The following is a 17,678-nucleotide window of genomic DNA, read 5'->3' as shown; positions in this document are numbered from 1 at the left end:
CATTAAATCACAATAAACGAGTTGATGATTTATTAGAAGTTGTGGTAAACTCTCAAAATCTGCTGGGTTATTGATGCCTGCCCCATGACGCCACAACGTACTTACCACATCATCTGAAATCTGTTGGACTCTTTTTGCAACTTAATTCTTCCAATGACAAGAATACTTTCGTAACCAGTAAAAATATGTTATCTAGAGAAAAGTTTAAAATAAGATATTTAACTTTTAATATTTGGATGACTATATCTTTGCCAATTTTGCAGCTAGGAGTTTCAAATTTCGCAATAACCATTAAAATAATTATAGTCACTTGATTATTAGTTTTAGTATTTAAACGACCATCTAACTCAGGGAAATCAGTGAGTTCAAATCCCTGATCTTGAGGATAACGAACTACAGTCTGGGGAATGTTCATTCTACAATCCGAAGTTTTAGGTACTTCCACAGCACTAACACCTATCAAAGCCCTAATTTACCGACTTGATAGAATATATAAGTTGAAAATAAAACTGTGATATATATTAACTATATTTGCCAAAGGTTTTTTTTTTTCACCTATATCGTCTGTCCTTTTAAGCCAAGAGACCTCACTTGACGTGACGAAATAAGGCTCACTTGTCAGCCTTCATCAAACATGACTCTCTCTGGTTTTTCTTTACCATGAGTAGTAACTATTGTAAGTGCATCGCGCAATATCATTGATATAATGCTCTTTAAGTGACAAATGTTATTCTCATTGACTACTGTAGGACTGAATTTGGGAGCGTCCATATTTAGAAAAGGTTTATTTTTATCAATATTTAACAAGTTTTTATGATGTTGATCACACTTTGAGCAATTTAACTTTGAAGTACAATTGGAAGATTAATACCCAGGATTTAAGTATATAAAGCTGGCCCCTTTTCCCAAGCTTTAAATAAAATATCCTTATTTTTCATTTTCCTAAATATGAAAACTTTCACAGCTCATAATTATCTTTGACAAAGTTTGGACAATTCGTAAAATACATATAAGGTTTTATTAGTAAATATTTTCATAGGTTTAGAGATCCCATAACCGTTTCTAGATTCTGTAACTCATTTTCCCCGTCAGTCTCTTATAGCTTCAGGCTGCTAAATTTATAATATTGGGAGAACAAACTTACATGTGTTAAAACAGTTAATATCCACTCCATTGCTCTTAAAAGCCCTTTTCATACGAATAACTTGATCCTCTAGATAATGTCAATCTTTTGTAAAATTCTTTGTAATTGGGAAACACCACCGCTGATATACCAATTTGTCTACATCGACACAAACACTTCTGTATTTTTCTTGAAAAATTAACAGAGCCTCCTAATAATTGTCTTCAGTTATTGTAAACATACAATTTTTTTAATAGCCTCTCCCTTTGAAAATGATCTCAAGTATGCATATTATTTTAAATGATTCAATTCTTGTTTATCAATAGCATAATCTTTCCATAAAAATTACGTAAAATAATTTCGGTAAAGGTGGCAAACAGTTATTGTCACATATTTAAGAACAATCACATTATGTCTTAACACTCGATGCATTCAGACATATCTTTTTTTTTTATGTTCCCTATGAATTCTGCGGTTATTATTTTTCCCATCAAATGACTCAGTTTACAAAGAAGATGGTTAAACCTTTACCTTCTAGTTATTGATATCCTAGTTATCCAAACATCATCATCAAGATCTTCAAATGCAATTTTTAAATTCGCTTATTTTAAAGTAATACTCTTATAAATCCTTCTTGACTGCTGATCCATCATCAACAACAAATTTATTTTCATCTGGAAATTTTTCAATATTAGTAGATCTTGCTCAGATAGACGAACTAGTATTTTAAAAAGTTTAAATCAAGGTTTAATTGGTAATTACATAAAAAAAAATTAAATAACTATTAAAAACGATTATCCAAAGTCCTATCTGATTGACCAAATATTGCTTCCAATACACACTTCCCTTTATGTTAAGGGCAACCCAGATTAATTAATAACCTCACAGAGGGAATTTATTAATATAATTGATTATTCTGGAAAATATATGAACAAAATGCACAAAGTAAACTCACGAGTATAAAAATTCTATATGCAAGAAAGTCATAAGTCAACAGGAACCATATAATAATTCGGCATTTCAACAAATATTTCTTTAAATATTTATAAAAAAAATAATCTTTTTTTTTTTTAAAAATCTTTATTTATTCACATTATACTTGTTAATATATAGGTATATAAACAACATCAAAAAGTATATGTATAATATGGACTACTAGGAGGAAGGACATTATATAAACATAAACATGGATTTTTGTTAAAATTAGACATTCTTACCATGATATAAGTCTTTGACAATATGTCTTAGATTTCTTAGAAGATGGATTGATCTGTTAGGCGAGTAGCATGTAGATTGACCGCTGTATAAAATCCAACACTGTCGTTGTTAGGTATTCTTGCTAAATGCGGCATACTTTTTTATTGTGTCATTCGCTTTTGTTGGAATATACACGGATAGAAATCGAAATTCCTGTAGACTTGGATACAAAAGTCATAACCTCTTTAGATGGACTTAAACTGATGTAATAGCAGTCATAACTACCAGATAGGCAGAAAGGATATGAGATTTTGCAAGTGGACGAGTCTCTTAATCGAATACCCTGTACAAAAGTTATGTCAGGCTTCAAATCCAAAATTGTTTTAATCGATCCATTTTTGGTGTTTCCCTCTCTTCGAATTCTTACATTTATTGATATAACTCTTCTCATTCCCATGTTGTTGTTTTTTTGTAGATCCGCATTACGGGGTCTTTAATAAAAACTATTTAAAGTTGTTTCAATCCAATCATTAAATAATGCAGTAGAAGGCATAATGTAGTTTAAGATTAAAAGACAAAATAAACAAGGAATATTTAATAACAAATTTTTGTGAAATTTAATTGGAGTTTTTCACTATAAGGAGGCAACCTTGTTAATCGAGATAGATATCTTAGATGTAGATTTGAATCTACTACTTGAGTCCAAGATGTAACCCTTCTTTTATGTGGGTTTCTCAGGTTTAAGGAATACCATTCATTTTCCTTTGATACTATTTTCACTCTTAGCAGGGGATTCTTCAATCAAATTAACCTGAGAGGAGGAGACCATTTTTTTAAATACAAGAATATTCATGAATGTTCTTCTTAATTGAATCAGGTCACATAGATACAGCTCCATTTACCCATTCCTCGTCAATCGTACATGCTTTGTTACTTTTTAAGTCTTCTTGTGAGACATCTTTATCTGCAAGCGCAGATAAAGAAAACAGTTGCGAGCGCAACTGTTTTCTCCATCAACTTTTTCAATAATTTTTGCAGTAAACCATCTTGACCAACATTATTTTCTTTTAAGTTGGTTATCCTAGTTTTAAAACATTTAATCGTTATACTCTTAAATTCAGCAATATTCTTGTCGAAGTAGACTGAAAAACGAAATTTTCATTCATGAAGCCCTTGAGTCTCCCATCATCAAAACAACAGTCTCTGACAGGATCCACCATGGATCTAGGCTTCTTTATCTCATCACTAATGTATTTTGTTCTTACATCCTTGTATGGAGAATGATTAGTTATTTTTTTGGTAAAGATAATCAGATATCAAAATAAATCTTCTCATTTGGCTTTAAGGCCTATAATAGAGCCTTTGAAGTGACTACTAGCCTTACAGATAATAAAATTATCTTTTACTTGTTAAAGACTAACTTTTGTATAAGATTCCTTCTTTGAATCAGTAACCAATATATTTTTATAGCCACTTCGATTTAACTTAGCTGGACACATATAGTGATTACCACATCAACAACCGTTGATTTGTTGGGAAATGATTCATTTACTAATAAATGAATATTTAAAATAATTATATTTTTAATTGCAGAGGCAGCAAAGTTCTTCTTTAATACTTGAAGATAAATTGAAGATTATGAGTCTCCATCTAATGACCCATCCATGTCACCGGATTATTTCGCGCAATTTTCTTACCAAATGGTGTCACAACAAAAACACATGTAGAAGCTCTTTCATAATTAAAATTGACCGCAGGAATCCTCTTTTAGTGAAATAGTAGACGAAAAAATGAGAGTTCTGAGAGATTTTTAAGCAATATAGAATGAACAGCAGTATTATATATCCTTGATACTCTGTTAAGTTAAATTAAGTGTAGGCAAGGAACACAAACACGTTGTTTGTATTTAGTTAAACATATTACTATACTTTCTCATGTTACTTTAGCTGGGAGATAAAAGGTTTAATAATATAATTTGTATGTTTCTAGTATGGTTCTGATATAATAAATTTTACAAAATTTAGGTGGGTGTTAAGTTATGATTAGGGCTGGGCATCGAGTGAGTGTTTGTAAAAACCGGAGCAGGATATACGGTACTATTGATTAAAAGTTACAGTTTTGGAGGATAAAATAATACGTGATGCCGGAATAAACATGAGAATCTTCTATATTTCATATTACACTAGAAGAGTGAATATAAAAAGTAGTTGAAATTTTCAAATTCAGGAATACTTGATTTACTTCGTGAAAATCATGAAACAACTTCCAAACTTTTGTATAATAGATTGATAAATACATATTACTACAAGTCACTAATATGACATGTCATACAATGAGTAGTCAAAACGCATGATTATCACTTACCCGGAGCAGTAGATTACTAGTAAATTTAGACATTCCATCTCAAGCCTCTCTATTTTTTTAAAGAATTCTGATATCGGGGGCTGGCTTAACAATGCATCATCCCTAGAACACCTTCAGGACGGACTGCAGCAGGATACCTAATCTGGCAAACTATTGCAAGGGTACCAAAAGTTAAATTCATTTTTACATGTGCCGGTACTGATTGTATGTTTTATATGAAGTGTAGCAATAAATGATTTAAAAAAAAATTAATTACTAGTAAATTTATAAATTAAAGTATTATAACTTATATTTGTGATATTAGTTAAAGAATTATGGGCAAAATAAAAAAACTCAAATAAAAAACAATTAATTAAAACGAAAAATATTAATATTTTAATAGTAGCTATACACAGAAAGTGAAACAAATTAATAATAAAAAAACAACACTAAATATTAAAAATGGATTTAAGATATTATTGGGGACAAATGAAACGAAATTTAAGCTTAATATTACACATGTATTGAACAAATTATTAGGGACAAATTACCCTAATTATGAGTAGAAATAAAATCTGTCCTTTTTCTAACATACTTCAAATTTTATGTAGAAACCTTATTTTTCCTCATCTAAGTAAAGCTAAGAAAAGAAAAAGTAAATTAATATGTTCAATATTTAAAACCACTTATACTTATTTTAAATAAATCGTAATTCAATATGTTGGAATCCATGGAGCAACCCCAATTCTTAACCCGAAGAAACTGATGTTAGACAAAATATTTCATGCCATTTGAAGTTCATAATCCATTTGAAGTTCAGACGCCATTTGAAGCTAAGACACCCTTTGACACCATTCATGCTATTGTTCTTCACCATATTACTGTAGTTCTCTAACACCGTATCTCGGAGACTATGAAAATTTAACTATATGCGAATCCTAAATTTGAAGAAGTATTTGTTTAATTAATTTTTGAATATTTAAATACATCAATAATAACTTACCCTATTTTCTACACAAAGGAAATGATGTTAGACAAACTATTTACACGCCATTTGAAGCTAAGACCTCTTTTGAGAAAATTTATGCCGTTGTTCTTGACCATATTACTGTATTTAGGAATAAATGTAATTTATTCTTAAAAAAGTTATTTGATAAATACTTACTTTTACGATTCTAATATTTCAATATTCTCTTTTATAATTAGCTTGTTACTGACACTTTTACTGATAAACAGGATCTTATTTTTGTATGAATGGTTCTCTGTATGCTGAAAATCTTATCTAAGTCAAAATTTAGAGTAGGCATGTTCTTTAAATTGTCTCCTCAGAACTTGGTAGGTCTCGCAAATCGTTGTACGCTGGATTTTCATCTAAAAATGTATTTAATATATTTTGAATACACTAGGTTGATATTGACACGTAAATGTTCGACAATAGTCAATCTAACAAGTAAAGGGAGTCTTCCTTCTAACGTGGTAATGACTTCGGTAATTGGGTTTAGATTATGACTAATTATTGACAATTCTTCATAAATAAACTCACTATTTATAATCTCCTTAGCTTTAACCTCCGTTGTTCTTTTTTAAGGTATAGTACAGGAACTAGCATCTTTAAGAGTTCGGTGTTAAAGTTGTCATAATTATCATGTTGTTTGTATGTGTTGTTGTTGCCGGTCAGCCAGTAACTTGATCTCACCCCCTTGCTTTGCCATTCCTTCTTATTATCTTTAGTGTATTTCCAGTTCATTTTGTTCAGTATTTGTTCGTTCGTTTATAAGTGACGTCCCATATAATATTCTAAAAAATAAAATAAATTAATAAATAAAACAAGATCCTTTATTTCATACATTCGTCTTGTCGAAGTAAGGGGTTTAGTTTGTGCTATTTCTCGAGAAAAAGTAAATTTCGTGCAACAGCCGTAACATTCAGAATATTTTCATCATTCAATTTTTCCTGCACTATTTCGATTAAAAGATCATCATTAGTCTGACGTCATCATACGTCATCGTTAAGTTGTGTCGTAATCTTTATTTATTTTTATTGCTTGTTATATTAACTTTGAATTTGCATCATGTCATCCCAGGAAAACTTGAAAGATTATAAATTGTTGTAACTTTGTGAGATTTGCAAAAACCATCAACTCTCTAAAACGGGTAAAAAAAAGAATTACGAGAAAGAATAATCCAAGCCTTTCCTGAATATTATCGTTGTGAAGATGATACTACTTCTGAGGATCGATTGTTTATACTCTTCTCAATGTCCTTGATAAAATGTTATCAATGAAAGGAAACCTTAAGGATTCATCTCTACCGTCATCGATTACACCCCCACTCTTCTACGGAAATGTTGTAGAATTTCCAGTATACTGTGAGGATTTCGAACCCTTAATTCATTCAAACTCCAAGGTCATTACTTTTTATGAATATCGTTACATTTGTCAATCGCTTCGAGGCTCCGACTAACATTACTTGGATTCTTTCTCTCCCTTCATTGAATATTATGAAAATGTCATTAATTATGTTAAAAATCGCTTTGGACAACCAAGAGCTATAGTCCGAAGTATAATAGAATGTTTTATGTAATTAAAACCGATGAGGTCTGTTGATCCTAAGCAAATGAAGGAATATTTAGATTTAATATTTGGTCGCTTTTATACTTTGAAAATTTATGTGAACGAAGCTAAATACCCTTTCGACGTCATTATGGTCCCTCTTTTAGAATCAAAGCTTCCCCCTGAGCTTAAGCAGCCCTGGAGGAGAGAACTAATTAAAGACGAAAAAAGTTTCATTCAATCAAAATATATATTTGGTTCTCAATGGAGATATCTACTCAAAAAGCTTCACATCCACCTTCTCATTCATCATTATAGGATTAAAGAAAAATCATTCATTCAAAATTTCCCATATACTTATGTGACTTCCATTCAATCCACCTGTTTATCATTTAGAATTTCAAAATATTCCTTAAAATAATTTTTCGCTTTGCTCAATGTGAAGTCAACTGTTGTTTAAAAACTCATCATTTGTTACTGCATTTTTGAGACTTTTAACACTGATAATCAATTACAAAGTGAACCATTGGGTCATCTACGGTTGTTAATCTATGATTCTACTCTCACTATTTCAACGACAATATTCTCCGTGTCACTCAGGTTATGCCTTCTGCATTACTCGACCTGATTAATTCTAAAGACCAATGTATACATGCACGGGTTGTTTTTGACCCAATGTCACAGGAATCGTGGATATCAAAGCGTGTGATTAATAAAATGCAACTCCATGGTCGCAAACCTTTTGAAATTACTGTCTATGTTTTGTTTTGAAAATCGAAAGTCAACTCTTAAAATATCGATTGTTTCATTTAGAGTGTCTAATGCGGGTTCGCCTAATGTTTCTCCTACAAATGCCCTTGTTAGTGCTGATATAATTTGTTCGAACCCGAACCTTTGTTTATTGATTTGAACAAATGCTCGTATTTAAAAAAAATAGATTTAGCCATTCAGGAAGGTAATTCTCATTTGAGGGGTGACAATTTAATTGGTATATATAATTATCTTCGTTTTATTACTGGGAAGATTATAAAACATCCAGATAGTATTGTTTTGCCTGCAATTTTAGAGACAGTTTTTGGTTATATTCACAATGGGACCAAACTCATATGAAAACCCTTTTAAATTGAAATCTAAAGTTTTAGTTACAAGTATTTCAAAGAAGAATATGATTGAAGATGAATTAAAGATTTTAGACTATGAATAATCCCTTATGAAGGAATATGGTATTGCTCTTGAAAAATTTAAAAACACAATAACATATAAAGAGTGTATATATGAGGTTGCGTTGACTTTTAAAATAATGAGCGTATTAAATCAAAATTGATTTCTCTTGAACGTAGACTTGCTAGGGCACCTTAAGTCAAGGAGGAAAATGCTAATGCCATCAGATCTAACGAAGAGTTGGGATTTGCCCGTAAGGTCACTCACGAAGAACTTCAAGAATTTCGTAATGGTCCTAAGTATTTTATTTCTCATCATCCTGTGATCCGTGAGGACAAAACAACTTCGAAAGTTCGTCTTGTTTTCAACGCTAGTTTATCGGATAGTCGTGGAATATCGGAGAATGATTGTCTTTTAAATACGCGAGACTTCAAACCAATATTGGACAAATTTTACTTCGCCTTCGATCCAATAAAATTGGGATTATAGCTGACATAGAGAAAATGTTTTATCAAACAAAGATTAACCCAAATGATATTCGTTTTCAACAGTATCTTTGGAGGGACAACAATCCTCATGTGGAACCACAAGTCTTCATTATGACGTCTGTCATGTTTGGAGTGAAGTATTCGCCATTTTTTGGAATTTCTAGTATTAATCATAATTCTCAAACTTAAAGCGATCATAAATATTCTCTTGCATCTAAGTATATTAGTAGTAATTTACATGTTGATAAATTTCTTCTCAAGTGGAGGCTGGAATTTGACCAAGTTTGTTTCTAATTCTTCTGAATGGTTGGATTTCGTGTCTACGGAGGAGCATTTAATTAAAAGCCTTGTTGAACTAAAAGATACTTCGTTGAATGTAACTACTATGGCGCTAGGTATTGGTTGGGGTGTAGTTAATGATAGTTCCAAATATTAACAAACGACCAATTTTCTAGAATCACTTCGTAAATAGACCTAGAGGACCATTCTCAGTAAAGTGTCTCAAGTTTTCGGTATTTTTGGATTTTATTCCCCCTCTATTATTCGAACAAAAATTATGGTACAATCCTTTTGCAGCTTGAAAAAATTGTGGTATGAAGAGCTCGATGAGTCGAGCGTCTCAAAGTTCAGAATTTGGGAAAAAGAGATGGAATACATTTCGAAATTGAAGATTAGTCGTTGTTTTTTACCGAAATTTATTATTAAAAGTGTAGTGCTACATGCTTTTTTTATACAAGCGAGCTTGCCTACAGGAGCATAGTTTATGATTGTTTTGCGAAAAACAGTTTTGTCGAAACAAAATTCCTCATCAGTAAGGCTCGTGTAGCGTCAAAGGCAAGGAAACCTTTCTCTCGATTGGAACTATTGGTAGGATTACTGGGAGCAAGACTTGTTCGTTATGCTCTCGACTCTTTTAAGAGTACACATTTAAATATTAGTATATTTTGTTTATGGACTGATTCTCAAGTCGCCATTTCTTAGATTCGAAAACCAAGCTCTACTTAGAAAATATTTGTTGGGAATCGTGTCCAAGAAATTCAAGATTTGGTCGGGAGCTTATGTTGGAATTATGTACCTAGTGAACAGAATCCTGCAGATGTCATTAGTCGTGGAAGTATATTTGATTCATTAGAGTTTAATACATTTGATTGGAATGGACCTTCGTGGCTTTTAAGTTCTTCGGAGTATAGCCGAAACAAGAATATTCTAGTACACCCGATATATCTTTAATCAATGTAGAATTAAACAAGAAATAAGTTGTCACTATTTCCAAAACAGATAATGACATCCTCAATCGTTTTGAAAATTATTGGAAGTTAATTTGCTTTGTTTTTTTTGTCGTAGATGGGTAACTTGTAAATCTTATCCCTCCAACATTATCTTTTACTAAGAATTAAAGGATGCCGAGTTCAAGATTTTGCGTATAGTTCAGTTCGAATGCTTTCCATCAGAATATAAAGATTTATATAACAATAGTTTAATTCCAAAATCCAACAATCTATCATCATTAGGTCCTACTTGGGATCCTTCTTTACAACTACGAGCTGTTGGTGGTCGTCTTCACCATACTTCCATCTCTTAGGAATCTAAACACCAAATTATTTTACCTGCAAAATCGTCGTTGTTAATTTTTTTTTTTTTTTTTTTTTTTATCATCAAAGTGATTCTCATTTGGTGTGGAAACTAATTTTACAAATCTTAGTAGAAGATTTTAGATAATAGGGGGTAGAAGAATAATTTCTTCAGTGATCAATTTGTGTCTTCTCTGTAGCCATAACAAAACTCAGCCTCTTTCTCAATTAATGTCGATTCTTCCTTAGGAAAGAGTTCGAATAGCGCCTGCATTTACGAATGTAGGCATAGATTTTGGGATGTATACTGTATTAACAGATATAGAATCATCCATAAATCAACGTCTGCTTACCTTTTTAAGCTCAGATCCTCAAGATTTGGAACCCATAACACCTTCTCATCTGTGTCTCAATAGATCACTTGGAGTGCTTCCTAATTAAAAAAAAGGACGTAGATTTAAAGGTTCGCTACAAATATTTGAATCGTCTGCATTAACAATTCTGGAAAAGATTGCCCAGTGAATATTTGTAAAGACTACAGATTCGTGGAAAATATAAACATTGCATGCATGCAGTTGATGCTAACGACGTTGTGCTCATTTCAGAAGACAACATACTTCGTAAGGACTGGTCAATGGCTCGAGTCACTGTGAAAATAATAGGTCGTGATGAAAATGTCCTTACCTTGAAATTTAAGAACTTCTAAATGGAAAAACAATTTCTCGACAAGTGCATCGTATACATTTATACCAAAAACTTTGCGATTTATTTTCATTTATTTCAATTTAATTAGGTGGAGGTTTATTTATTTTTGTATTTCAATCTTTCTTCCCATATTAATTATACATTTTGATTATTATTAATTCTACCTATTTTGAGAAATTAATTTCTGAAGAACGGGATTGTTGTTGCTGGCCAACCAGTAACTTCAACTGACCCCCTTGCTTTGACATTCATTCTTTTGATCTATAGTTTATTTCCTGTTCCTTTTGTTCAGTTTTTTTTTTCGTTCGTTAATAAGTGACTTCCGCAATAACATTCGAAAGAATAAAATAAAGTAATCCATAAAACAAGATCCTTTGTTTCATATCATTCGTCTTCGTTGAAATAAGGGGTTTAGTTTGTGCTATTTCTCCAGAAAAGGCGGATTTCGTGTAATAGCTATAATAGTATATATTCATGTTCTTGATGGGGGGGTGAGGAACATAAGTGTCGTTCGACTCTGGATGGGGGCTGTAAGAGTACTTACATCGGTATATTCGACAAAATATTTTGTTGTAGTCCCGTAGGTAGCTCCAAATCTTATGGCCTCCATTAAGTTCAATCTATGTGTAGGGAGATTTTTTTTTCGGCATTTCCATAATTTTATTGTACAAACTCAAAGGTACCCGGCGAACAATTTATTCCTTGAGGAGATGTTAGCACAACGAGAAATAATTAATATATAAGAAAAAAGGGAAATTCTATAAACTATTTTCCTTTTCTTATCTCCAAACAGTAATTTATTTGACCAAACAGATCAGCTTTAGTTATGATTATCATAAATGATGTAGATTCTATGATTAAAATATCAAATAGTATGTATTATATATTTCAACCTGTTATCATAATTACTTTATCTTTGAAGAGATAAATTATAATTCACAATTATAATGTAATCACTACTCTGTAAAAGACAAAAAATAACATTGAGCATTTGTTTAGTCCTTGTGGGACTCTTTAGAATGGAAGATTGTCATTGATGTAATTCCTTTCATATATTATTTTTAAATATCGAGAGGGATTCGTGTTTATTTCTCTCATCTCATAGCTACTTGCAGCGAATCTAAGGAAACATTAAGGCAGCTAAGCTACTCTGGGGCCAAACATTCTTCAAGTTGTCGGGATAAACACGTAGATTTTCAGGTTTCTTTATTTTTAACATACCGTCGGATAGTACTATTTTCATTCAAAACAAATTTAAACTTTGTGCAGATTGCCAAATAAAAATTTTACTATTGTTTTTCACACACAATTTATTTATTTCTCTAACTATATATTCAAATAAATCAAATACAGGGGAGTTCCTTCTTATATTGAGATTAAGCTTAGCTTCAATTCAAAAAAGTGGTTGAAACCTTCTCAAGTCGAAAGATAAGTTACGAATATCAATTCTTATCATAAAATGATTGGACAAAATATTTGAATTGAGTATTTTGTTCCCATAACTGTTAACCAAAATTTCCTTCCATTGCATAAATGATCTGAGAGCTCCGATAAGCAAATTATTTATATTTCTATAAATTGTATGAAGAGAAAGTCTTATTAAATGTTCATCATTTGTTGTTACCCTTGCTTAAGAAATCGAAAGTAATCATATCTGAAATATAATTAGCTTGACTTTCATGAGAAAAAATACAAGTGACTTTACTTAAATCTCCTCGAAACGACTGTGATGCAAAGAACTCTATTTATGTTAATTATCTGTTACTATGTGTTAAGGACTAATTCATGAATAGACTGTATTAATTACACCTTAAAATGTACAGATAAAAAATTCAGTGCGCTCTTTGTTATCTGTGGGAATCAGTTCTTGATTTCATAAGAGACAGATTCTGTTTGAATGTCTTTGACATTTGCATCTGTATGAGAATGAAAACTTAATGGAACTCATCTAGAAACTCTTTCTCCAAAGAAACAACGAATTGGTGGATTCCTTTTGAAAAATGAACAGTTGAATACATGTGATATATTCTTAAATAAAAGTTTCGGTACAGCGACAGATTTTTTTTTTACATATCTTCGACTGTTCAAATAAAGTAGAAATTACATTATGTATTAATCGCCAAATTTCTTTCTGGATACTTTCTCAGAAACACTGATTCTTCTAAATGAGACTAAAGCAAAAAATTTAAGTACAAAAACGAGAATATAATACCCAGTGACATCCTTTTAATACAATATACAGCTGCCCGATTATTATAATAAACTGCAATTTACATTTGCAGTGCTAGGAAACGTACCAATTTTTTTGGTTCCTTATCCATACTATTAGACTAGGTGGTTCCGTGTCCGTATTTACGTACTATTTTTTTAGTTTATGTTCTCGCACCAAGTATATCTGTACTTCCGCAGCGTACAAAACTATTTAATAGAAATCAATTATGTTCAAGTAATAAATATTTAAAAAGACCTCATATAACAAGTATAATCGTAAATAATACAATTTTACTTCTTGCATTATCTTCTCATAAATTGATTATAGTAAATAAATTTACTTAATATTAATAATTATCATTGCAAAGGTATTTGACGATAGGGATTTCATTGAACAGGTGAATGGTTGTCACCATGAAAAGATTCCAGTCTTTGATGAAGGGGCCAAACATATTCTCAAAAACCTTGGAGCGACGACTGTGCTGCTCCAAAAGGTGAGCCACTAACTTCCTAGACCATAAATATGTCCAACTTGAGACAAACCAACTGGTCCTTAAGATGGTACAGGTGGGAAGAAAATATCTTATATAGGCTTTCTTTTAGGCCTGAAGCTTTTCCAGGGAGAAAGCAATAGGAGCCATCGCCTTGACATTCTCCGACAAGATGATATTGTCCTCCTATTAAATTAACAGGAGAAGAAGTGCTGCTAGTAATGGAATATTTGATTAAATTTTATCGACTTATCTGGGTCCCTTATGAAGGTCATGATAACTTTGTAAGACTCTTAGCTGGATTTCTAACTTGTAATTGCTGGAGTCACCCATTTTCTATTCAGGGCCGTCATTATGTCCCAATCCCGTGAATTTAGGCTGCTGGCTTTTTGAATACCGACCAAGGGACTACAGACTAGTTAGCCACATCCTCAATGTCCTGGATGTAAGCAGGCTTACCGTGTGAGTCTAGGAGTCCCTGTATTTGTGAAGAGTAGATGTGTCCTCCTACACCAGAGTTAGAAGACAGAGATTGTGGTGGTGATGATTAGCTCTGGATCATCCTCCTCTACACACTCCTACTTCGTACCTCCTTTTTTGATTATATACTGGTACGGAGGTAAGCTTTAGATAAAGTATTGCTCAACTGTTATTCCTATATCTACTTTTACATTAATACTTCAAAAAAAAAAAAAAATCCGACTCTTGTGTCTGCACTATAGACCAGATCATGTCTCATCTCCTCTTACTTGACCTTATCAATAAACTTTGTCATCAGATGTAAATAGTTATTCCTGTGTCATTCGACGGATAAAGATTATTCCTTAAAGTTTACTGGTTGGATTCTTAACTATTCCTTTGACCAGTATATGGAAGACACATTAATCAAATCCTCTTGTAACTTAAGCAGATGAAATATAAGTAGCGAATCATTTGTGTCAATTACAACTTCATCTCCTTTCTGAAGAGTAATCAAAGGTTTGGCTGCGTGTCTTCGATCGAAATTAATCTTTTGTGCCGCCTTTTTATTTCCCTCCAACTGATGAAGAGCTTGGCTAGGTAATACTATTGGACATAACTGGAATATAGCTACAGGAAATTTTGTGTTTAACCTTCTTTCCATCATTAACTCAGCTGGAGAATATCCATTGGAGAGAAGAGTATCTCTATAATTTAATGGAACTAAATATGGAGCATTGCTGCCTGATAACAGTCTTTTAACAGTTTGGACTTCTCTCTCTGCTTCTCCATTTCCTGATTAATGTCCAGGACTGCTTGTAAGATGACGGAAACCATATTCATTGGTAAATAGTTAGAACTCTTTTGATGTATAATAACTAGCATTATCAGACCTCAATTGATCTGGGATTCCGAATCTAGAAAATACCCGTTTCATCCTATCAATGACTTCCTTCGATGTTGTCGTTTGTAAACTAGCCACCTCAATCCATCTTGAATAATAGTCCACAAGAACAATGTACTGTTTCCCATTTACTTCATAAACATCCGTATCGTGTTAGCTTCATCCTCATTCTTTGAATCCTTAGTGGAAGTTGATCAAAATTCTTCTTCGACAATACCGGAATCAACGGTTTATGATCCGTTTCTAATAAAATGTTTTTACCAAGAATGTAATCTGAAAATCTTTCACACGCAAAAGATGACGCTAGAGCTTCTTTTTCGATTTGAGCATATCTTCGCTCGGCTTCTGAGAGAATTTGGAAGCGTACACCACTGGTGCCATCTATCATCGTGCTTTTGCATGAGGACTCCTCCCAATCCACAAGAAGAAGCATCCGCTGAGACTTTCGTTTCTAACGACGAGTCGTATATTTTCAATACCGGCTTACTAGTGAGATTCTTCTATATAACCTCAAATGCCTTTTCCTGCTCCGGACCCAATACCATCCACTAGTAGGTTTCAGAAGTTCACGTATGGGTTGTGTCCTGGTTGCTAAGTCTGACAAGAATTTCATGAGCTGATTGACAGTTCCCATCAACCATCTAATCTCAGTAACATTTTCTGGAGCTCTCATCTTAATGATCGCCTCAACTTTCTCTTTTGATCTTTCCACACAATTTGCTCCAACAATTTGAGCCAAGAAATTTATTTGGCTTTGAGTGAATCGACACTTTTCCTTATTTAAAGTAACTCCAGCATCTTTCAACTTCCTTAAGGTTTAAACAAGTCGTTCATCGTGCTCCTCATTTCTCTTCCCAAACACAACAATGTCATCCATAAGACAAACTGCTCCTTGTGGACTTCCCAAAATTCTATAGATTTCACTCTGAAACTTCTCAGGGCCTGAATTAATTCCTAAGGGTATCCTTTTGTACTGAAACCTCCCAAACTGCGTTATAAAAGTAGGAAGCTTTCTGGTTTCTTTCTCCAAATACACCTGATGAAATCCTGCGTTGACATCCAATTTAGAAAAAAAATTGGCTTTACCCATTAAAGAAATAGTATAATCCACTGTAGGAAGCATAACTCGTTCCTTTTCACTGCTAAATTCAATTTGGTTAGATCTGCACAAATTCTAACTCTGTCCTTTCCTTTCGGAACTACTACCATCAGAGAACACCAGTCCGATGGCTCCACACACGCCTCAATGACATCTAATTTTATGAGTTTTTCCAATTCTTGTTTACCAGAGGTAGAAGTGGAATTGATAACCTCCTTGGAGTAATGACACTGTAAGGCTCCACATTCGATTCCAACCTCCCAAGTCTATGAAAATAGATTTGAATTCCGGAGAACTAATCCGATCCGTTGTTACTTGCTGGATAAACTTGACCACTCCTAAGACACTACTGGCCTCTCTTGCAAGTAAAAGAGAACCAGAAGAAAAAACATATATTTCTTCCTGAGTCTTCCTGTCTTTTTTTTTAAATCTCTCCTATGAAGACACCAATCACAGGTAACTTCTTATGATCCGGTCCATCCAGTAACTTTGTAGGGTTTCTTAATATATATTTATTGAAATTAAGATCATAAACTCTTTTGGGTACGACCGTTACATCGGCCCCAGTATTTATATTGAAATAAAGGCGTTTGCCTCCCACAAACACTTCAGTCCTCCAAGCGCTATTACTATTCTTGTTTGATATTGCTTTATCTTCAACCCTTCCTATGAAATAGTCCGGTGAACCAGGTAATTCCTCCACAACCTCTTGAATCATCCTTTGCTGATTTCTGCACACTTTACCCCAGTTTCCAGTTCCCTTACATTTGTTGCATTTACTGCCATTTGCTGGACATTTGTCTCTCTGGTGTACCTCTTTTCCACACCACTGGCAAAATGTTCTCATTGGTCCTTGAGGTTTGAATTTCTGGTGCTTCACTTTATTCTAATGTCTTTTGTCCCTCTTAAATCTTCGGGTTCCAATTACCTGAACCTAAGCCTTCGACTCATTTTTAATCTCAAGAGCCCATCTCCCTGAACATTTTTATCTTTGATAAACTCGTCCCTCATATCTACTTAAGAACATGTATTCACGAGGGTATTAATCTTAGAATGAAAATTATCGAAATTTTCTCCCTCCTCCTGTAGGCATCGATTGAATTTATATCTCTCATACGTTACATTCGTCTTTGGAGTGCAGAATTTTTGAAATTTTAATAGAATAGTCTCCGGGAGTGTTCTTGTCCTCCTCTGGGACATATCTTGCATCTCCTTCCGTTCCTGCCGCGGGTGCCCACGCAAATCCATTATAAATCTTAAGAGCCTCCTCATTTACTAGGTTTAAGAGGATAGCACTTCTTCTTTCTTTGGATCCCTTGTTCAATCCTGTGGCAGCCTCATAAATCATGTATTACTGGCGAATTATCTTGAAATT

At 33.0% G+C, this 17,678-nt stretch overlaps 2 protein-coding genes and 1 long non-coding RNA gene across 8 annotated transcripts in view; 2 read left to right on the top strand and 1 right to left on the bottom strand.

The window, feature by feature from the left end:
* The window catches only part of LOC139906814 (uncharacterized), a 23,279-nt gene extending 11,770 nt beyond the window's left edge, over positions 1-11,509 (top strand). Inside the window, exon 2 of the long non-coding RNA XR_011782794.1 lies at positions 3,914-11,509. This is a non-coding gene — a long non-coding RNA (uncharacterized lncRNA). The remainder of the gene's footprint in view (positions 1-3,913) is intronic.
* LOC121126657 (troponin C) overlaps positions 1-17,678 on the top strand; it is a 56,332-nt gene that overhangs the window by 12,902 nt on the left and 25,752 nt on the right. The window lies entirely within an intron of this gene.
* Positions 5,037-17,678, bottom strand: part of LOC121126659 (neurotrophin 1-like) — a 58,053-nt gene continuing 45,411 nt past the window's right edge. For 2 of the 5 annotated variants that reach the window (XR_011782768.1, XR_011782769.1), the window contains 5 exons: positions 6,511-17,678; positions 5,829-6,460; positions 5,667-5,771; positions 5,356-5,601; positions 5,037-5,303 (listed from right to left, as the gene is read on the bottom strand). The gene's annotated coding sequence lies outside the window, so the exon portion shown is untranslated. Of the gene's footprint in view, positions 5,602-5,666; positions 5,772-5,828; positions 6,461-6,510 lie in introns of all 5 variants that reach the window. The other 3 variants (XR_011782771.1, XR_011782770.1, XR_011782772.1) reach the window with 3 other exon arrangements.

Source organism: Lepeophtheirus salmonis, chromosome 12 (genome assembly GCF_016086655.4).
Source record: "Lepeophtheirus salmonis chromosome 12, UVic_Lsal_1.4, whole genome shotgun sequence".
In the NCBI taxonomy this organism is placed as follows: Eukaryota; Metazoa; Arthropoda; class Copepoda; order Siphonostomatoida; family Caligidae; genus Lepeophtheirus; species Lepeophtheirus salmonis.
Note: the sequence above shows the minus strand (reverse complement) of the source record. Positions and strands in the feature narration are given on the sequence as shown.